Genomic DNA, 20,531 nt, shown 5'->3' with positions numbered 1-20,531 from the left:
TTGAGGTAGATCCATTCCCAATTATTGAAGGAACTGCCATATTGATTTCAGGAGTGGATGTACAAATTTGAACTCCCACCAGCAATGGAGGAGTGCTCCCCTTCTTCTTCATTTTTGCCAGCATGTGGTATCACTTGTGTTGTAGATTGTGAGGTATAAGATGGAATATCAAAGAAATTTTGATTTGCATTTCCTTGGTGGTAAGTATGTATGTGATCTCTCCAATCTGTTTATATGTGAGTACTTAGGGCTATAAACTTGTCTCTTAGACATTATGCTGTATAAGTTTGCATATGTAAGTTTAGATATGTTGTGTTGTCATTTTCATTCAATTCTGGAAAGTCTTACGTATTTCATAATTTGTGTCTTTACTCATTTTCCTGTCATTAGATAGTTGTTCAGTTTCCAGGAGTTTGTCAGTTTTCTCTGCTATTGGTCTCTAACTTTAATCTTTTGTGGTCAGGTAGAATACAAGGAGTTATTTCAATATGTTTATATATTGAGACTTGCTTTGTGTCCAAGTATGAGGGTGACTTGGGAGAAAGTTCCACGAGGATCTGAAAAGATGGTTTATATTTGTCCCATGCCGAGGGACAGTTGAACCGGGTCTGAGGAACCACCTGTGGAGAGAATGGGGGGGGGGCAAGAAACATGAAGAATAGACAGCAAGTCTCATTCATCAAGGTGACAAATTTTATTTTTCCCAGGCAGGTTTTATACCCATAGAGGCATGATATGGGGAGGGGGATGTTGCATAGTTGCTTTGTTTTGGGAGGAATGCACCTATTCCCCAAAGCAGGATATTGTCTAGGTAAAACATTCAGCAGGAGGAACAGAACAGAGTGGGTTGCTAGGTACCTGCCACAAGATCTATAGCTATTTGTTCTTAACTGGGGGTAGTACTTTCCTACAGAAATATCAACTTTTACTACAGAAATCTCAACTAATCTAATACTTTCCCACTAAGGCCAAGACTTTGTAAGTAAGCACTTATGGCTGACAAGGCAGTTAACATTCAAACAGGATTGCTTCCAACATATACTCTTTGAAAGAAATAGTCTCAAATATCTGTTAAGTTCATTTGGTTTACAGTATCAATTAGGTCCAGAATTTCTCTACTTACCTTTTATTTGGATAATCTATCTTTTAACAAGATTGAGGAATTGAAGTCTACCCTATCAGTGAGTATCAATATATGATTTAAACTCTAGTGATGCTTCTTTTACAAACATGAGTATATAATATATTTCTATATTTCTTCTCACTTGTTTTGGTTTGGCACCTGTTTTATCAGATAATAAAATGGCTACACTAGCTTGAATCGTATGCTGAAAGACCAAAACCACATGACTATTTCAGACCTTTGCTAAAATTTAACACTTCTTCATGATAAAAGTCCTGAAGAGATTAAGAATAAAAGGGGAACATAATAAAGACAGTTTAAAGCAAGCCTACTGCTAAAATCAGATTAAATGGAGAGAAATTCAGAGGATTTACACTAAAATAGTGAACAAGTATAGATTGTTCACTCTCTGTATAACTGTTCAATATATTACTTAAAGTTTTAGCTACAGAAACTGAAAGAGATCAAGCAGATACAATTTGGAAAGAAAAAAGTCAAAATACCTTTATTTGAAGATGATAAGATAGTATATAAAAGTGATCCTAAAAATTCCCCTGGAAAACTCTAAGAGCCTATAAAACTTTCAGCAAAGCAGGTAGATACAGAACTAATTTTCAAAAAAATCAAAGTAACCCTCCTATATAAAAATGACAAATGGACCGAGAAAGATATCTGAAAAATAACACCTTTCACAATAGCACCAATAAAGTAGAAACTTAAAGGTTCTTTGTATGTAAAGTCAGTTATGTTGGATGGTGTTTTGCTAAGGGAAACACGTGAAGGAATGTTTTCATGGAAGATTAAGGCAGACTCATGAAGGAACATTTAACTGAAACAGACATAGGTTAAAGAATGTTCTGCTAAAGCAAGCACATGAAAAGACACAGGATGAAGGATTCTTTTCTAACTACATGCATGTATTAGCCCACCTTATATTGTGTAATTGAACTTCATTTGTTGGGACTCCATAGAGAGAAATATATCAAAAAAACATCTCATGGTGTACTGCACTTTCTTGCAGCTTTTGTGGACTCGGGCTGATTGGCAGAGTGATGTCAGCTGAGACAAGACATGTGCTGAGGCAAGAAATGTGGAGAACATGTGATATTTGGAGGCTATAAATAAGACTGGATGGACAAACAGTGACAGAGGTGGAGCTTGGGATGTTTATAGAAACAGCAGTGCAACACTTGTAGGTCTCAAAGTTTTCACTGATCTTCACTACCCTGAGAGAAGCACATCTGAGAACTTCCCTGGGATGCCTTCTGGTCCCTCTTGCTGATTAGAGCCAAGGCTGAGGCTTGGCTGTCTCTGCTAGGTCATGTCACTCACAGCTGCTGATTAAGGTTTGCTATCCCAACTCTACTGAACTAGACTGCTGTTGTATCCTTGAAGGGTTTGCGAGTAGATCAAGCTGCCACTGCTAACCTGTGAAATCAACTGCCAATTTCCAGACAACACAGATGGCAGTTTCTCCTAAGATCCTTTCTAAACAGGCTCACTTCCCAGGTATCTTTTTTCCCACTATTTCTGGTAGGTGGTGGACTAAAATGGAGGTTAAAGAATTTAAGAACCATCACTAAAAATAGGCTTTGAAAAAATTAAAGTTACACCCTAATAAATATAAATTCAAAATATCTTTGTGTTACTTTAACCAAGCAAGGGAAAGACTTGTAGAATAAAATATCAAAACAATGAGGAAGGAAATTGTAGAGGATATAAAAAAATGGAAAGATGTTACTTGCTCATGGATTTATATGATTAACAAGGTAAAAATGTCAAGTTCTGGCAAGTTGCACTATGGATATGTATTAATAATAACAGTATGCTCTTAGCACACACACACACACACACACACGACTCCAGACATGTTGATTAATGGAATAGAATTGAAGACCGTTACATAAATCCATAAACATACAGACATCTTATTTTTTGACGAAGAACCCAGAAATACATGCAGGAAAATAATCAGCATCTTCAACAAATGGAGCTGACCAAATTGATGTCTGGCCAAATTGCATGTAGAAAAATGCAAGTAGATACATACTAATCACCCTGCACAAAATTCTTCTCCTAACAGAACAAAGAGTTCAACATAAAATCAGATAGACAGAACCTGATAGAAGAGGAAGTAGGGTGCACAGAATACCATTAACACAGGTACTAAGATAAACAATTAATAAACAAAACCTCATGACACAGAAAAGCTTATGGATAGTAAAGGATTCCATAATTTGGACAAAGTAGCAGCCTACAGAAAGGGAGAGTTTTTTTTTTTTTTACTAACTACACATCAATGCAAGGGCTAATATTTGAAATATTTCATGACCCATAAAAGCTAAATATTAAAAAATAAAATAACTCAATTACAATGGGGTACAGATATAAACAGAGAATTCTCAATTGAGGAAACTCAAATGGTTGAGAAACACTTAAAGAAATGTTCAACATCCTTAACCATAAGGGAAATGCAAATCAAAACTACTATTACATTTCATAGTATATCCTATGATTAATAAGACAAGTGACAGTTCATGCTGCTGAGGATGTGGCATAAGGGGAATACTCCTCCATTGCTGATGGGAGTGCAGACTTATACAGTCACTATAATAATCTGTGTGGTGATTACTCAGGAAGATGGTAGTCAGTCTACCTAAAGATCCAGTTGTACCAGAATTGGGCATATACCTAAAAGATGCTCCATCCTACCATAAGGACATTTATTCAACCATGTTCACTGCTGCTATTTTCACATTACTTAGAAATTGCAGTCAACTTAGATGGCCCTCAATGGAGAGGAAGGGATAAAGATTATGATATAAACATATACAATAGAGTATTACTTAGGCATCAATAAAAATAAAACAATGAATTCCACATGTAAATAGATGCGACGATTTAAAAGTCATTCTGAATGAGATATCTCAGACCCATAAAGACAAATATGGTATGTATTTGCTCAAATATAGATATTAGCTGATAAATCAATGATAACCAAATTATAATTCCTAGAACCACAGAAGTTAGGTAGAGGATAAGGGACTAGGGGGAACAATTACTTCTCATGTAGGTGAAGAAAATAGAATAGATAGTAACGTGTAGAAAGGGAACTGGATCAGGAAGTTCAGGTGGGGATTGGGAGTAAAGAGTGGGAAGAGGGAGGGAATATAGAGAGAGACTTCTAAAACAGAGAGTCATTTGAGATGGAGTGAGGAAACCTATTTCAGTAAAAAATTCATTCTCCTTCATATATATATGAAGGAGATCTAAATGAAATTGTCAAATAATGGGAGAGACAGTCACAACTGCCCTTGTCACCAAAGGATACTGGATACTGGATACTGAAGTTGAGTTACATCTAATTGAGTTTTTGGCTAATGGGGAACCACAGAAATCTCCCCAAATGTCAGGTCATTGCCAAAAACATAGGTTGCTCTCCACAAACTGACAACAGAGCCCCACTGATGAAGACAATACTTATACAGTTCATTGAACTTGAAGATGATCTGATACTTACATAGATCTCTCGCGACTGTATTCCTGCTGGTACTCTATACTCTATCAAAATAAGTAAATAAACACCTAGCCATCCACAAACCCTATCTTTACAATGGTGCAATACTTGCAATATATGGTAGGGTAATGGTGGCACAATGCTTGTTCAAATAACCAACCAATATTTGATTTGACCACTTCTTGAGATGGACCCTGCAACGGACATTCCTTGGTTAACCAAGACTCAGAGACTAGATAGCATAAAAGCCTAGAGTAAAACCAAATACCACTTTTCTAGAAAGCAGAGCAAAAGAAAAAATATCTTCTAATAACATTTTGCTATATTCATAAATTAGCACCTTGTTCAGCCACCATCAGACAAGCCTTCTCCTGCATCAGAAACCACCGATATTGTATAGAGAGTGAGAGGCCCTGGACACCCATCCTTCATTGAGGTTTTTCCATGTAATACCTTCTACCAGGGTTCACTGAACCCTGTAGAAGATGAGGCATAAGTAGCGTAAGATCCAGTGGGAATAGGGAGACATAAATGAAACAAGGTCTTTTAAATCAGCATGATTGAGAGAGAGACTGAGGTAGCATGCACAGGGCCTGCATTGATCCATAATGGATGGGATCCTAGAACAGAAAGCAGTAGACACAACCCCATCTTTAGCCTAGAAACTATAACCAATTGATAACCACTTGTAAATGAAAGAATTCCTTTAAGGAAGGCTCACTGGACAAACAAAGTAGTCTTAAGAGTAGGCTGCATCCAGGCCAGGAAGCAGGAGTGAGTGGGTTGGGGAACAGGGGGAGTGGGGAGAAGATAGGGGCTTTTCAGGAGGGAAACTAGGAATGGGAATAGCATTTGAAATGTAAATAAAGAAAATATCTAATAAAAAAAAAGAAAAAAAGAAATAAAGAAATCTAACAAAGGGCTGGTGAGATGGCTCAGTGGGTAAGAGCACCTGACTGCTCTTCCGAAGGTCCAAAGTTCAAATCCCAGCAACCACATGGTGGTTCACCATCCATAATGAGATCTGACTCCCTCTTCTGGAGTATCTGAAGACAGTGTACTTACATATAATAAAAATAAGTTAAAAAAAAGAAAGAAACCTAACAAACTTAAAAAAAAAAAAAAAGAAAAGAGTAGGCTGAATATTCAACAGTAAGCGCCAGCAGAAAAAAATTCATGGCACCTTTAGAGGATTTTTGTTTCAGTGTTGAATTACCCCCTGTTTTCAAAATTACCTTAATTTAAATTTTTATTATCTCTCTCCTCCCCTATTCCTTTCCTACAGCATATATATATATATATATATATATATATATATACATACACATACACACATTTTTTTCTGTTTATTGTTTTTATGATATTCCTTATTGTGTGAATGAGTAGTTATTTATTTCTTGTGCCTTCTCTTGAACCCTTTAACTTCTCTTTGCTTGCTTTTTCCAATTTAGATGTGTAAGTTTTTGTTTTATCTTATACTTTATTTCATTCTTATCTCATAGAAGCCTGATTATTTTCTGAATGAAAGGCAGAAAGGAGATGGATCCAAATGGAAGGAAAAGCAGGTAGAAACAGAGGGGAGTAAAGTTGGGGGGAGCATAATAAGAATATATTAAGTGAGAAAATAATATAAAATACCTTGGTGTGAATCTCACCAAGCAAGTAAAAGATCTATACAATAAGAACTTTATGTCTCTGAAGAAAGAAATCGAAGAAGATCTCAGAAGTTGGAAAGATCTCCTAGACTCATGGATTGACGGGATTAATGTAGTAAAAATGGCCATTTTGTCAAAAGGAATATACAGATTCAATGTAATCCACATCAAAATTCCAACTCAATTCTTCACTGAGTTAGAAAAAGCAATTCTCAAATTCATTTGGAATAACAAAAAACACAGGATAGCAAAAACTATTGTCAACAATAAATGAACTTCTGTGGGAATCACTCTCCCTGACCTCAAGCTGCATTACAGAGCAATTGTGATTAAAACTGCATAGTATTGGTATACAGACAGGCAGGTGGGTCAATGGTATAGAGTTGAAGACCCAAAAATGATCTCACACACCTATGGTCACTTGATATTTGACAAGGGAACTAAAATCATCCTGTCAAAAAAAAAAAAAAAAAAAAAAGACATAATTTTCAACAAATGGTGCTGGTTCATCTGGAGGTCAGCAGAATGCAAATTGATCCATTCTTATCTCCCTGTACAAAGCTCAAGTACAAGTGGATCAAGGACCTCCAAATAAAACCAGATACACTGAAACTAATAGAAGAGAAAGTCAGGAAGAGCCTCAAACACATGAACACAGGGGGAATTTACCTGAACAGAACACCAATAGCTTATGCTCTAAGATAAAAAATGTACACATGGACATTATAAAATGTAAAGTATCTATAAGGTTGAGGCCAGCCAGCGGCTCACATGTCCGGGTTTGAGCCTGGAAGGCATCTTGGAATCTGGAAGAAAAGAGGGAGCCTAGGCAGGTTGAGAAATAATGGAACTCAGACATGCTAGTCTGTTCAAGGTTCAACTTTAATGTCAGGGAACACTCTTTATAAAGAAAAGGGGAGAAAGTCCATTCCACCAATTCATCCTTGGAGCCTGGAACCAGCTGCAGTTGATGACATGCAGGATAGGGTGTAGTTTCCAGAATAGCCTGGGGGGGGGGGGGGCTCTCAGCAGGTAACAGTATCTTGAAGAGGAACAGTGGCAGTAGCTGAACAATAGAGTGATCTAGGGAGGAAGGCTCCACCCTAGATAATCTTCTTAGTGGCAGCAAAGTCAAATTCTGGCTTAGCCTGCTTCAGGTTTATGGGAGACTAAAGCAAAGGACCCTGTCAATAGAGCAAAATGGCAACCAACATATTGGGAAAAGATCTTTATCAATCCTACATCTGATAGAAGGTTAATATCCAATATATACAAAGAACTCAAGAAGGTAGACTTGAGAAAACCAAATAACCCTATTAAAAATGAGGTACAGAGATAAAAAAAGAATTCTCAACTGAGAAATACTGAATGACTGAGAAGCATCTAAAGAAATTATCAGCATACTTAGTAATCAGGGAAATGAAAATCAAAACAACCCTGAGATTCCACCTCACACCAGTCAGAATGGCTAAGATCAAAAACTCTGTTGACAGCAGATGCTGGAGAGGATGTGGAGAAAGAGAAACACTCCTCCATTCTTGTTGAAATTGCAAGCTGGTACAACCACTATGGAAATCAGTCTGGCAGTTCCTCTAATAATTGGATATAGTATGACCTGCGGATCCAGCTATACCACTCCTGGGCATATATTAAAAATATGCTCCAATGTATTACAAGGAAACATTGTCCACTATGATCATAGAAACCTTAGTTATAATCGCCAGAAGCTGGGAAGAGCCCAGATGTCCTTCAACAGAGGAATTAGATACAGAGAATGTGATATATTTATACAATGGATTACTACTCAGCTATCAAAAACAATGACTTCATGAAATTCTTCGACAAATGGATGGAACTAGAAAATATAATCCTGAGTGAGATAAGCCAATCACAAAAGAACACACATGGGATGCACTCATTGTTAAGTGTATAGTAGCCCAAAGCTTGGAATACCCAAGTTACAATTCACAGACTTCAAGCTCAAGAAAAAGGTAGACCAAAGTGTAGATGCTTCTGTCCTTCTTAGAAAGGGAAACAAAATACTCAAGGCAGGAAATAGGAGACAAAGTGTAAAACAGAGACTGAAGGAAAGGCCATGCAGAGACTGCCCCATCTTGGGATCCAAACCCAGACACTATTGAGGATGCCAAGAAGTGCTTGCTGATAGGAGCCTGATATAGTTGTTTCCAGAGAGGTTTTTGCCAGAGCCTGAGAAATACAGGTGAATGCTTGTAGCCAACCATTGGACTGAGCAGAGGGTCCCCAATGGAGGAGTTAGAGAAAGGACTTAATGAGCTGAAGGGGTTTGCAACCTATAGGAAGTACAACAATATCAATCAACCGAACCCCCCAGAAGTCCCAGGGACTAAACCACCAACTAAAGAGTACACGTGGAGGGACCTATGGCTCCAGCAGCATATTTAGTAGGAGATGGCCTTTTAGGGCATCCATGGGAGGAGTGACCCTTAGTCCTGTGAAGGCTTGGTGCTCCAGTGTAGGGGGATGCCAGGGCATGGAGGCAGGAGTGGGTGGGTGGGGAGGGGAGCACCTTCTTAGAAGAAGGGTGAGGGAGGATGGGATATGGGTTTTCTGGAGGGGTATTTGGGAAAGGGGTTAACATTAGAAATATAAATCCATAAAATATAAATTAAAAATAAAATAAAATAATAAAAGAAAGAGCAGCCAGTGCTCTTAACCCTAAAGCTATCTCTCCAGCTCCTCCCAACATAGTATCTTAAGACTCACTTTGATTATGATAAAAACTAATGATCTGGTTTTAGGTAGGTAGTTATCCTACCAAGCTTTAGTTTCCTTATATGTAAAATGAGCATTTTGTTTATAAACCAGATAAAAGCATAGTATAAATACATATATTCATTGTTAATAATTGTTATAATGTTTTTATTCAGTTGCCTGTTAAGTAATTTTCAAAAACTGGCTTCATAAACTTTGTAGACTGAAGCAAACATAGAAACTTGATAAATAAAACTGGTATTTTGGGGAGTAGAATTTTAGTACTATGGGCTTACATTAGGTTGTAGTTTTCAATTTTATTGTTAAGTTTTAATTTTTAAAAGAAATGTGATGATTTTATTACCTGGAAGAAGATTGTCCTTTGGTTATCTGGTTTTAAATATTTCAAGAGTATTGTTATAAAATTGTGAAACAGCATGACATCTCATTCTCAAGCCAAGCTTGCAGTTCAGTGCTTGATTCTTTTATTTCTATTTTACGAGAAAGATTTTGGCCAAACTCAAGTAGCCTTGTTCATATTGGTGTTGTCTCTGTCAAAATTTGGCACAATAGATAGACATATTTCTCCTTTCAAGTAAACAAAACGAAGGAATCATGTAGCTACTTGTTAAACATTTCCTTGGAAATGAACATTTCATTCTGCTCCTTTTTCTTTTTGGCAAAAATACTGTAAAGTCATTGTCTGGATGGACTTGAGATAGATTTCTCGTTTTAAGCTTCTTAGAAAAATTACCTCTGTTCTCTGGGAATCTTAAGGGATTTATTATGTGTAGTTAAAATACACACTTGTGTGATTTAGCACCTGATAGAATATAGTAAAAAAATTTATTCATTTATTTTCTCCAGCAAAATATGATCTTTGAAGTCTTATTTCTAACTATGTTCTTTTGTCTTCAAATTCCATGAATTTAGTAGATTTTTAAAAATAAATTAACTGCATAAATTTTTTCTTTGTCTTAATCCCAGTTGCTGGGCCAAAACTCCTTTAAAATATAAATAGACTCACTATTGATATATTTGGTTTTCACTTTTATGTCAAAGATTTTTTTATAAATCTGTATCAATAACCATGCTGGGTGAATGGCACTGTGTTCAGTTCATAACCCACAATAAAGGGAAACTTCACTTAGTTCTTTCTGGATTCAACTTTATTACTAGAGAGAATCAACACTCCTACTGAGGACATATACCAGACCGTGGCTGGTGGGCACAAGTCTTGCATTTGGCCGTATTCTTCTGCCATTCTTGCTTCAAATATTTTTTGAATCATTATTTAATGTGGCAGCAGATGGCATGTCTCTCAGTGAAATCAAAAGCATATGGCAGGCTGTTTTCAATGGTGCCATGCCACCTAAGTTGCAGAATTTTTATTCCAAAAGGAAAAATGATGTAGGTTCTGAAACTAACTTTTGAAAGTCGTCATAATTAATACATAATTCTTGAATATTATGTATTTTGAATTTTAAAGACATTTAATGGGAAATCATTTCTTGAATTTAGTAAGTAGGCAAATTCAGGAAAATAGATTCTGGATCTTAAGTAGATAGTTGTAAAAAGGAGACCAAGAGAATTTTGTTTTAATAGTCAACTGATTACCTTCTAACGCCTAAATAAGATATTACAAGTCTTAAACTATGTCACATGTTTGACCTAAGAAGATGATTCATTCATTTTAAATGTGTACAGTTTATCAATTTCATTTTTTCTATTTATTGATTTGAAGTATTTCTTCTTTGTGTGCTTCGTTAATTTTATACAAATTATTTATATCAGAATAGGAGTGGTTAATCACATAACAGCAATGGTAAACCTAAGATTTCTAAGAAAAAAAAAACAGGTATTTTACTTTTTTTTATAGTACCATAAACCTATGTATTTCAGAAGACAACATGCAGACCTAATGTTAACTTGCTCTGGCATGTCCCTCTGGAGTCCACACAGAAGATCACTACCAAGCAACAGGGACAGCTGCTGGGATGGCAACCCTGTAATTGTCCAGGGCTGAGCTCCTTTGAGAAGTTGAAAGGATGGTCTGAGGGAGGAGAAAGCTCATGCTGATTCTCCACTTTAAACAGCCTGAGTACTGCAGAAACATTAGTCTGTTTATTAAATAAATCAACACTCCAAGATCCTTTCTTCTGAAGATGTATAAATCTCTTTCTTTTAGCAGTTTTGGTGTTTGGTAACAAACCTTGTGACTTTGCAGAGCAAATCAGAACTCAGCAGCACTGTGGCCCACTCTCATCAAAAACACTGATCTCCAACTTTTTCTGCCTCAAATGAGATAAACTCATTAGAACTGAACATACAGCAAATTTAGTCTAAGAGAATTTAGTACTCCATTATATTATGTTATGGAGGATTTACAATGTGGCATACCACCTCATGACACTTATTTTTGATCAGATTACATTTATCTTGCTTCATTCTAGCTGTAAGGTCAAATCTAGAAGAGTCAGCATAATGAACACTGTGCTTAGTGTCACCTCCACCCCCATCATGGTTGACACTTGCTGATTATTCTGTGCCATTTAGGTCTGCTCAGGAGTCTAAACTCTTACCTTTATGTTTTATAAAAGACTCAGAATTCGTATACAGGTAAGGACTTCTGATGTCTAGTGGGTATCCCTTCCCTGTTTGTTGCAGGTATAATTGGGGTGTTAGTTTTTATAAAATGAAATTACATTGATGTTATTTCATGTTATAGTATTAGGAGCATGGAGTTTCATTTGTTTTAATAGCTAAAAATGGCTAGTTGGAACCTATTTAGTGTTTCTATACCATTCTGATTAAGCTTGCCAATTTTGAAATGACTTACTTGTGTTAAGTCATTGGTCCTTCATTTATCAGCTTTCAACTTTATATATTCCTCAGCATCTCTACCTGTAGTGGCAATGATGATAATGATGACACTGACACATGGTGCTGATGTAGTTAAAATTATACTTTCTATACAGAATGAGTTCATACAGGTAAACCACTAAAAACAACGTACAGGTAAAACTATATAAATGTTGCCTGCATGCTATATTAGATTCTTTTGGTGCTAGATATTGAAGCCAAGCTGTCATATATGCTAGACAAGTGTTTTAACGCAGAACAATTAACTGACTACTTTTAAAAATATAAAATATAAAAGGTAAAAACTATGAAACACTACTCCTAGATCATTGTTATTTCTTTTTAAACATTTTATTTATTTATTTATTTATTTTACATTCCAAATTTTATTCCTGCTCCCCGCCTATCCACCCTCTGACTGGTCCACATCACATACCTCTTCCCCACCCACCTCCATCTCCATGAGAATGTCCCCACTCCCCACTCCTACCCCACTCTAAACTCCCTGGGGCCTCCTGTCTCTTTATTAGGTATATCTTCTCTGACTGAACCCAGACTTGGCAGGTTCTCTGCTGTATGTCTTGGGGGCCTCACATTAACTAGTATATGCTGCCTGGTGGGTGGTCCAGTGTTGGAGAGATCTCGGGGGTACAGGTTAATTGAGGCTGCTGGTCCTCCTCCTCAGCTTCTTTCAGCCTTCCCTAATTCAACCACTGGGGTCAGCAGCTTCTGTCCATTGGTTGGGTGCAAATATCTACATCTGACTCTTTCAGCTGCTTGTTGTATCTTTTGAAGGGAAGTCATGATAAATCCTTTTTTGTGAGCATTCCATAGCTTCAGTAATAGTGTCAGGCCTTGCTTGGCACCTCACTTTGGATCCCAAAGCTGGATCCCACTTTAGGCCTGTCGATGGATCTTTTCCTAAGGCACCTCTCCATTTCCATCCCTGAAATTCTTTCAGATAGGAACAATTATGGGCCAGAGTTTTGACTGTGAGATGGCAACCCCCTCCCTCACTTGATGCCCTGTCTTCCTGCTGCAGGTGGGCTCTATTAGTTCCCTCTGCATACTGTCAGACATTTGGTTCATTTACACAATGGAATACTACTCAGCTATTAAGAATGGGGACATCCTGAGTTTTGCAGGCAAATTAATCGAACTAAAAATGTCATCCTGAGTAAGGTAATTCGGACTCAAAAGGACATACCTGGTATGTACTTACTGATAAGTGGTTATTAGGCCCTCCCAAAGTACAGAATACCCAAGATACAGTCCACAGAACTTAAAAAGGTCAACAAGCTGAAGGGCCCAAGTTAGGACTCCTCAGTTCCACTTGGGAGGGAGAAGAAAGCAATCACCAGTGGGTAGGGAAGGAGGGACCTGGGAGGGAAAGTGGATGGTGAGGGGCAGAGGGGAACCTGCTCTGGTATTGGGTGAGGATAAAGGACTGAAACCCTGAGGGCCATCAGAAAGAATGGAAACAGACAACCGAGGGAGGTAGGAGGTCAGGAAGACCTTCATTATCTTATCTCTATCTTGTGATGATTCCAGCATTACGTGAACTGCTGAGTTTTTTTGGACCGTAGCATCTTATGTGTATAGTAATGGTAATGAAAATAGCCAGATATGGAGAACTGCTGTGAATTTAAGAAATAAAGTACAAAAATTTTCATCTTATTCCAGGCAGTAAATATAGTCTCATATATATGGGTTATGTATGGGTGGTTGTTGTTAGTTATATTTTCTGAGTTCAATCCTCCGTAACACATGGGAAACCAATTTTAGAAAAATAAACTAAAACTGGGAATGAGTTCATTCTCTCTATCAACTGGAAGCAAACTCATGAGGAACATATTGGGGGGAATTTGGAAACGTAGAGCAGCTGATTAAGCTAATGTTGCACCTCTTTATCAGTCTGTCCTGGCTAAGTATGTGGAAGCTCAGGCCAAATTCCTCAGCTCAGACTCCAAACCAGAGCCAAGGGTATGATCATCATGATGTGGGCTAAGAGCGGTTAATGTACGTTCACATATGGTTTCCTCCTTCCTCAGTGAGACGATTGCGTTGAAACTGCTGTGTTCCCAAGGTCAACGAGAACTTCGACCACAGGCAGGTGTGCCTGTTCTCTATGACTGGGATGGGCTCACAGAGCTCAGTTGCAGAAGGAGTGAACCAAACTCTGTGTGAATCAAATGCTATTTGTTTTAAAATTAAAATAACTTAATAGTACAAATATAAATCCTGATTATACTGCTCTGGACAATTTTATCTAAAGACACAAATCAGAACACTCTTTGTATGTTAGCTGACCTCACTATGCTCATACTGCATGGGTGCTTAGATATTATGCATAGAAATTTTCCAAGTTCTTACTGAAACTCTGTTTTGTCATCTATTTAGACATGTAAAATTCCTTTTTTGAAGGCCAGATAGTTTTTAAAATAGTCTTAGTCCATTGTTTTATGATACAACTTGGTGCCATTAAACTATATTAAGCAACTCACAGAGTTTTCTTTAATGAGTGTGCCATTAACTGGAACCCTTAATAATTTTAAAATTAAAAGGTTGAACTTTTTTACCTCTTTCTTCTCATTAAAAATATGAAAAAAAAAACACACACAAGTATGTACAAATATAACAACTGAAGAATGTTCTTTGATTTCAGTTTTAATTTTTTTCACAGTTCTATTTTTTAAAACAATGAATCTTAAGTATTTAGTTTTTTTTTAAAAAAAATACATCATGTATTTCCAAGGGAATAATTGAAAATTTTCCTTTAACATATGTTGAATAATAACAAAATACTGAGACTATTTATCACATGCTGCACTAAAGGGTATATTCAGCTAAATTTATAAAACAAGTCAGTTTTATATACATTTCTGATGTATTATTGATTCAAATAGTTGGTTTGATGTTAAATAGCACCAACTTGTGAAATATTAATGCAGAAGTTTAAGTAGTGATTTGATTGACTGCTGTGTGACATGAAAACCACTCATCAGAACCAGCAGAATCTCTTCAAAGAAGCAGATTTCAAGTTCCCACCTTGTCAATTCAGATTCCCTACAGTATGAGCCCAGAACTATGGATATGTTCAACAGAGCCCTAGGTGAGTTTAGAGCACATGAAGGCATCAGAAGTAAAGGTTAGGTATCAGCATCTCCATGCTCTAGATGTCCTAAGCCATGACTGATTTATCTGTCAACCAAAAGAGGGACATTTCTGTACAACAGATCTCATCAGTGGATGCACTTCAACTTGATGAGTTTTCAGAAAATGATTTAACTGGACTAGTAGCTGAGGATGTCAATAATTCGGTTCACTGACCATGGATTGGATGACTGTAATAGCAGCTACTAGGGAGGATTGCTTGAGTTCAGAAGTTTGAGCTGAATCTTGGCAATACAACAAAAATGTGTCTAAGCGATATATAGTGCTGGAGATCCAGTGCTTGCCTGGGATACTCAAGGCTCAGGTTCTTTCCACATGTGTCAGCATCATTAAAACAAAACCAAAGCTCAGCTTTGCACCTTGGAGCACATCATTCAGTGATTAAGTGAGCATTGGTTCATATCAGCAACTTATGCCACGGTTATTTTCTAGAGTTTTACTAAATTTACATGAGTCATAATCTTGAATGTATATAACTCTTCCAATAGTGGTATAATACACACTGTTCAAATAATACTCTCCAAAATAGAGTTGGACAAGAAAAAAGAAGTTAATAAAATAGCTAGTGTGAGGAATGCAGTTTGTCAAATATAGTGTCTTTTAGGACATTAAACAATATGGAATACAAAACAGAGAGGAGGAAATGTACTAGCCAGAGCATGAAACTTGGCAGGGTACTTGAAAACTGTACACCAGCAAAGGTTTATTTTATTGAGGCTTACAGAAAAAAAAATCACAGTTATGACTGCCTAGGCTAGTGGATGAATACTGGGTATCTGGGGGGAAAATACATTGTACCCTTCAGGTACTTCAGTTTATTCTAGGATTAGTGGTAAGAGATGGCGTTTACATTGGCCATTGGTCATCAATAGGCCACTCTATGAATGTTTTATTAATATTTTGAGATGTTAACCTATTTTTTCATTATGTTAATTGAGACAGAGTCTGGCTTTTTAAAAAAAAATTAGATATTTTCTTTATTTACATTTTAAATGTTATCCCCTTTTCTAGTTTCCCCTCCAAAAACCCCTATCCCTTCTCCCTCCCCATGCTCAGCAATCCACCCCCTCTTCCTGGCCCTGGCAGTCCCCTGTACTGGGACATAGAGCCTTCACAAGACCAAGGGCCTCTTGCAGCTTTTAATAACAATTTATGAAATTCTTAGACAAATGGATGAATCTGGAGGATACCATCCTGAGTGAGGTAACCCAATCACAAAAGAACACACATGATATGCACTCATTGATAAGTGGATATTAGACCAGAAGCTCAGAATACCCAAGATACAATTCACAAAACACATGAAACTCAAGAAGGAAGACCAAAGTGTGGATACTTCAGTCCTTCTTAGAAGAGAGAACAAAATACCCAAAGACTGACTTTTAATTCATGGTACTTTGCTGTTCACTCCTGTATGCTGGGATTACATGCATTCCCCATTGGCAGTGATCTGCTTTTCTAAATAATGTTTAAATGTTAGCAACCTGTATTTCAACTAGCAAAAAAATCAATTATAGAGACTTGGGTGCTTTTTTTTTTTTAGTTGAGGATAATAGAAACGTCTTTTTTTTTCATTTTTTTGAGTTTCTACAAGCTTTGTTTTTTCTGATCTCATAAGCACTGTAGGTTGGAGTTTAAGTAGAAACTGTAAAGGGTCCTAACAGAGAGCATTGGGGAGATTATAGAATCCCTGAGTGTCAGAAAGGTGTGGCACTCTGACTCAGAAGTTCTATGGAGAAGGTATTCTCTACATCAGCTGTCTTTAAATAGAATCAGAACTGACATGACCATATTTTAACAAATAAAAAACAGAATAGTTAAAATTGTTGAGTAGGAAGAGGAGAAACTTAAATATTATCCAAGTAAACTTACTTTGTGATGCAGGCAAGAGGTCTTTCCTAGTTCAGCTTTAGCATTGCTCATAAATTTCTCAGTTACAGGATTATTGTAAAATGATGGCTTCATTACTTAATATATTTTATATTTAAGTGATAAAATAATCTTCCTAATAGGTGTTATAGCTACTACATATCTCTATATAATTTTTCCAGTCCTAGATTATATGCTATTTTATTTTTGTACTTATGTTTAATGAATGTATTTCCATATCTAAAATACGTTATCTGTATTTGGCATAAAAAATAGTCCAATTACAAGTTTTGTATTGGTAAGTAGACATTGTGATTCAAGCAAAATTTTGTGAATAAAGACACAAAAAAAAATCACAGTTACTCAAACAATTTAAGCAACTGTATTAGCTAGGAAAATGCATATATATTCAGAAATAGTATAATATATATGAGGAAGTTTCCTGGAAGAAAAAGAGCTTTAAAATTTCACCAAATACTCTCTTTTTTATCATTTTAAAAACATGGTGTTTTTTTTTTTTTTTTTTTTTTTTTTTTTAGAATACAAACACACACACACACACACACACGCACACACACACACAAATTGACCAGTTAAGTTGTAATTACTTACTTGATACATAATACATTTAGAAAAATAAAATATCAGTAATTACTGATATTTTCCAATACCAATATTCTGTTAAATAATGTTAATATTAAATTAAATATTAAATAGTTGTTCTTTGCAAGTTCTATACATTTATACAGTACACACCACAGCCACACCCTCCTCTCCCTCCAAAGTCTCCCCTACATCTTCCTCTTAGTTTCATGTCCACTTTAAAATTTTTTTTATTAATAACTTCCTGAGTGCAAATAGTGGTGTCCATCGACACATGCGTGTATGCTCATCCATTGTGCTATGAATAGCCCTATGTTGTCTACAACCTCCTAGAACAGTAACTCTAGCTATCTTCTTTAGCAGGCATTTGCTGTCAATAGCTCCTCTTCAGACAGATTGGGGTTCAGCTTCTTTTACACCCTTACTATCTGCTTGATTGACTTGGCCTTGGCTCCAGGAAATCTTACCATGAAGAGTACCTTAATGTTAGCATCTGTATACTATCAGAGATAATGGGAAGGTAAGTTGTGGAAAGTTGACTTAAATGTTTGAAACAAATAAGTGAATTAGTTCAGGTAAAAAATAACTGAGTCTGAAAGATTCATGGATAGAGGAGCAAAACCCAGGAATTCCTTTACAGGAAACCCTGAAACTTCAGGGATTGAGTTTATTTTCCCAAACAAGCTATGTTGACAATAGCTTGATTTTTTTTTTCTTCTGTGCATCCTCCAGCCTTCTTCATTCTTTATGCTTTTTTTTTTTTTTAAAAAAATCACAGCCAAATAAAAAGGAAAGTTTTCTCCGTGGAAAGAAGCAGTCAACTAAGTTAGGTAACTATGTACTGGACAGCTACAAATTTCCCATTTTATTGTGATTCTTATAAAAAAAATAGACTATGCTTATTCTAATCATTTATTCTATTAAATATTTAGTTGTGCCACATGTATAATTGCATATAAATCCTAAATAAAGAATTTTGAATTGGTTTGTAATCTAAAAATTTTAGGCTATGTTTTATTTTTTAAAAATATGTGAAACAAAATTTACAATTCAATAAAGCACACAAAAACTTACTTGTGTTCTTCACTGAGAATTCCATCTCATTTCTTAAGGACTTATCATTTTGGTGTAAATCACACATATCTATGCAGGTGAAATGAAAAACTTGACCACATGCCATGTTTTATTAGATATTTTCTTTTTTAAAAGAAAATTAGGTATTTATTTCATTTACATTTCCAATGCTATCCCAAAAGTACCCCACACACTCCCCTACCCACTCCCCCACCCACCCACTCCCACTTCTTCGCTCTGTCGTTCCCCTGTACTGAGGCATATAAAGTTTGCACAACCAATGGGCTTCTCTTTCCACTGATGGCTGACTAGGTCATCTTCTGATACATATGCAGCTAGAGACATGAACTCCCAGGTGTACTGGTTATTTTATATTGTTGTTCCACCTACAGGGTTGCAGATCCCTTTAGCTCCTTGGTTACTTTCTGTAGCTCCTCCATTGGGGGCCCTGTGATCCATCCAATAGCTGACTGTGAGCATCCACTTCTGTGTTTGCTAGGCCCCCGCATAGTCTCACAAGAGACAGCTATATCTGGGTCCTTTCACCAAAATCTTGCTAGTGTATGCAATAGTGTCAGCGTTTGGAAGCTGATTATGGGATGGAGGTATTTTCTGTTTTTACATTTCAAACTTTATCCCCTTTCCTCATTTTCCCTCTGAAGACCTCTCTACCCATCCCCCCTCCCCCTGCTCACTAACCCATTCATTCCTGCTTCCCTATTCTGGCTTTCCCCTAAAGGGGGCATCAAGCCTTCACAAAGCCAACGACCCCACCTCTCATTGATGTCCCACAAGGCCATCCTCTGCTACATATGCAGCTGAAGCCTTGAGTCCCTCCTTGTATACTCTTTGGTTGGTGGTTAAGTCCCTGGGAGCTCTGGGGGTACTGGTTGGTTCTTATTGTTGTTCCTTCTATGGGGCTGAAGTGAAGGCTTACAGCCATTTGGACTGAACACAGGGTCCCCAATGGAGGAGCTAGAGAAGAACCCAAGGTTCTAAAGGGGTTTGCAGCCACATGCAATTTTTGAGAGGAACATTTAAACCATAGGCAAGTTACCCACTACCAAGTATGGAAAACTCTATTCCAACACTCCCCTGCAGTTTACAAGTGGGAAGGAGTAGGTCTACATATATATATATATATATATATATATATATATATATATATATATATTTTTTTTTTTTTTTTGTCAAGGGAGATTGAAATGAAAACCTGCCACTCTGGTCTCAACTACAATATAAGATGTGTCTGATTGAAGCCCTGCCTAGACAAGGATGGTTTTCTTTTTCTCTGTTTCCTTTTTAAAAGCAGGACTTGAATATGCAAGTTTGTAGCTGTTGGTTGTATCCCATTTAATGCTATAGCTTTCCTTTTGAGAAAAAAAAATAAGGGAAGATTTAGGCATCTAAATAAGAAACATTATGCTTTTCTTTAATTACATGGGATTTGTTGATTAATATTATCACTGAATTATAGTATGTTTAAAGCTCATGATATTCCTGGAAAAATATCAAGCATGTCATTTTCAGTAGCTCTAATGGTTACTAAAATGAGTACTGCATAGATATATAAATCTCAAAAGAAAGAACAAAGATGATTGCCAGAGTTCCTTAAACTGTCAGTCAAACCTGAGATTAATGAAATATGGGGAAAAAAAAAACAAGCACATTCTCTGATTCATCTCCCATTGCTCTCATAATTGCTTTTATCATAACAACATCTTATCTGAACCCTTCTCCCTATAAGGTTATAAGGAATTGAAAATGTAACTTTGGTAGGTTATCATTGCTGCAAGTTTATTTATAAGTAATTTTAAGCCTTGACAAATATACTTCAAGAGTATCAAAATCAAATAAAGTTTTTTAAACTAACATTTGACTATTTTTATGATTCTATCATGATATAGACCTAGATTTTGTT

The 20,531-nt window shown here is 36.5% G+C and overlaps 1 long non-coding RNA gene across 4 annotated transcripts in view; it reads left to right on the top strand.

Annotated features, from left to right (window-relative positions):
* The window catches only part of LOC147002617 (uncharacterized), a 121,503-nt gene extending 103,230 nt beyond the window's left edge, over positions 1-18,273 (top strand). Inside the window, exons 4-5 of one of the 4 annotated variants that reach the window (XR_015048393.1) lie at positions 2,145-2,632; positions 17,900-18,273. This is a non-coding gene — a long non-coding RNA (uncharacterized LOC147002617). Of the gene's footprint in view, positions 1-2,144; positions 3,311-10,907; positions 10,937-17,896 lie in introns of those variants that run through there. The other 3 variants (XR_015048392.1, XR_015048394.1, XR_015048391.1) reach the window with 3 other exon arrangements.
* Positions 18,274-20,531: the final 2,258 nt, after the last annotated feature.

The sequence above is a fragment of the Mus caroli genome, unplaced genomic scaffold, assembly GCF_978045245.1.
Source record: "Mus caroli unplaced genomic scaffold, Mus_caroli_1 scaffold_9, whole genome shotgun sequence".
Classification (NCBI taxonomy): Eukaryota; Metazoa; Chordata; class Mammalia; order Rodentia; family Muridae; genus Mus; species Mus caroli.
Note: the sequence above shows the minus strand (reverse complement) of the source record. Positions and strands in the feature narration are given on the sequence as shown.